Here is a 2,850-nt window from a genome sequence, read left to right as displayed (position 1 = left end):
TTTTTAGAAGAGACAGGGTTTCACCGTGGTCTCGATCTCCTGACCTCGTGATCCGTTCTTTTTCTTTTCTTTTTTTTTAGATAGGATCGCACTCTGTTACCCAGACTGGAGTGCAGTGGTGTAATCACAGCCCACTACAGACTCCCTAGTAGCTGGGACTACAGGCGTGCGCCACTATAGTTGGCTTTTTTTTTTTTTTTTTTTTCATAGAGACAGGGTTTTGCTATGTTGTCCAGATGGGTCTGGAACTCCTGGGCTCAAGCCATCCACCTTCCTCAGCCTCCCAAAGTGCTAGGATTACAGGTGTGAGCCACCACACCTGGCTGCTGGCTTCTTGTGGCAAACTGTCCCTACAACCCTGGGCCAGACCCTGCACAGCCCCTGTAACTTCACACCGTGGCTCTGTTCTTCATAGCAGAGTAGGGAGCAGAGAATAGCAGAACCCCAGGAATTAGGAGGGTGAAGTCCTAATCCTGCTGCTCCCTCTGCACAAGGTCGTCTTGGTTCTTTCTTTTCTTTGGGCTCCAGTTTCCTCATATGGACAAGGAGGATTGAACTAGATCTGTGGTTTTCAAACAGGGTTCCAGGGAAATCTGGCAGAGGTACCTCAGGGGTGAGGGGGCCCCATGCCCTTCCCTGTTTCATCTAAAAATGGGGAACTCTTTTCTCAGGCGGCTGCCGAAGATGGCGGAGGGGCAGGTCCTGGTACTCAGTGGTCGAAGCTATCTTCTGGGCTTCCTGAGGGCCATGGTGGCTAAGCAGGCCGGAAGGTGGTGGTCGTACACTGCAGGGGCATCAGTATTTCTGGCAATGTCTACAGAAACAAGTTGAAGTACCTAGCCTTCCTCCACAAGCAGATGAACAGCAACCCTTCCCGAGGCACCTACCACTTCTGAGCCCCCACCACTTCCGGGTCCCCAGCCGCATCTTCTGGCGGACCCCGCGGCATGCTGCCCCGCGAGACCGAGGAGGCCAGGCCGCCCGCAACAGCCTCAAGGTGGTTAACGGCATCCCACCGTCCTATGACGAACAAGCGGGTGGTGGTTCCTGCTGCCCTCCAGGTCGTGCGTCTGAAGTCTACAAGAAAGTTTGCCTACCCGGGGCACCTGGCTCACAAAGTTGGCTGGAAGTACCAGACAGTGACAGCCACCCTGGAGGAGAAGAGGAAGAAGGCCAAGATCCACTACGGGAATAAGAAACAGCTCATGAGATGGCTGGGCGCGGTGGCTCACGCCTGTAATCCTAGCACTTTGGGCGGTGGAGGCGGGCGGATCACGAGGTCAGGAGATCAAGACCATCCTGGCTAACATGGTGAAACCCCGTCTCTGCTAAAAAAAATAAAAATAGCCAGGCGTGGTGGCGGGCGCCTGTAGTCCCAGCTACTTGGGAGGCTGAGGCAGGAGAATGGCGTGAACCCGTGGGGCGGAGCTTGCAGTGAGCCGAGATCGCGCCACTGCACTCCAGCCTGGGCGACAGAGCGTGACTCCGTCTCAAAAAAAAAAAAAAACAAAAACAGCTAATGAGGCTACAGAAACAGGCCGAAAAGAACATGGAGAAGGAAACTGACAAATACTTGGGTGTCCTCAAGACCCATGGACTCCTGCTCTGAGCCCAATAAAGACTGTTTACTCCTCAATAAATAAATAAATATGTAAATAAATAAAAACAGGGAACTGTGCTTTGGCTTGATTGATTTTGGGCTCCAGCGTTAACAAGGGTTCTCCTCCAAAGAAAGTCTAAACATACAAACAGAAATTCCCAGCCTAGGCAGCAGGTGCAGCTGGGATGCTGGCAGTGCTTAGAGAAGGGAGGCCAGGCGTGGTGGCTCAGGGCTGTATCCCAAGCACTTTGGGAGGCCGAGGTGGGTGAGTCACTTGAGGTCAGGAGTTCGAGACCAGCCTGGCCAACATGGTGAAACCCAGTCTCTACTAAAATACAAAAAAATTAGCCGGGCATGGTGGTGTGCGCCTGTAGTTCCACCTACTCAGGAGGCTGAGGCAGGAGAATCACTTGAACCCAGGAGGTGGAGGTTGCAGTGAGCCGAGATCACACCACTGCACTCCAGCCTGGGCGACAGAGCAAGACTCTGTCTCAAAAAAAAAAAAAAAAAGAGAAGGAGGAAGGGGGCATGTGAGGGTTGTGGCAGTTGGGATAGGGCAGCAGGAGACCTAGACACTGAAAAACTTCAGCAGGCATAGAGAACAGGGCGGCCGCCAATAGCCGAAGGGTTCAGGGCAGTGGGGTAGGCTTGGAAACATCAGAACATCCACGACTTCAAATACCAGGCCAGGGAGCCCAGGCCTTGTCCTGCCAGTGGTGGGGAGCACAGAAGGCAGCCACCAGCCCTCACTGAGCAAATATTTACTAAGTGCATGCTGTGGGCCAGGACTGTGCAATACTTGGTTAGGGAGGATGCAGAGGTGTGGCTGACAAGACCCCACCAGAAACAGAATGCTCCCAGGCTAATTCCTCATAGGGCTCCAGGCTATGTCCTCAAGTCCTCAATCACTCATTCAATAGATATTCACTGATATGGTAGCTAGCCTCAGAGATGTCCTCAGTAATCCCATCTTCCTGGTAATCCTGCCTTTGTGTAGTCAATGTGGGAAGGGCTCACACTAAATAGACTTGTAACCAATAAGATACTGGAGAAATGACAGAGTGTGACCTTTGAGATTAGATTTAAAAGGACTTTGTGGTTTTTTGCTCTCTTGAATCACTCACTCTGGTGGACACCAACTACTATGTGTTGAGGACACTCAAGGAGCCCTATGGAGAAGCCCACATGGCAAGGAACTGAGGCCTCCTGCCAACAGCCACGTGAATGCCCCATTTTGAATGTAAATCTGA

At 52.1% G+C, this 2,850-nt stretch overlaps 2 protein-coding genes and 1 pseudogene across 4 annotated transcripts in view; 2 read left to right on the top strand and 1 right to left on the bottom strand.

The window, feature by feature from the left end:
* SLC35E4 (solute carrier family 35 member E4) overlaps positions 1-2,850 on the bottom strand; it is a 23,997-nt gene that overhangs the window by 3,114 nt on the left and 18,033 nt on the right. The window lies entirely within an intron of this gene.
* DUSP18 (dual specificity phosphatase 18) overlaps positions 1-2,850 on the top strand; it is a 17,803-nt gene that overhangs the window by 12,924 nt on the left and 2,029 nt on the right. The gene's annotated exons all lie outside the window — the stretch shown is intronic.
* Positions 505-1,678, top strand: LOC116458619 (large ribosomal subunit protein uL13-like; annotated as a pseudogene).

This window comes from Hylobates moloch, unplaced genomic scaffold, assembly GCF_009828535.3.
Source record: "Hylobates moloch isolate HMO894 unplaced genomic scaffold, HMol_V3 SCAFFOLD_19, whole genome shotgun sequence".
Lineage (NCBI taxonomy): Eukaryota > Metazoa > Chordata > Mammalia > Primates > Hylobatidae > Hylobates > Hylobates moloch.
Note: the sequence above shows the minus strand (reverse complement) of the source record. Positions and strands in the feature narration are given on the sequence as shown.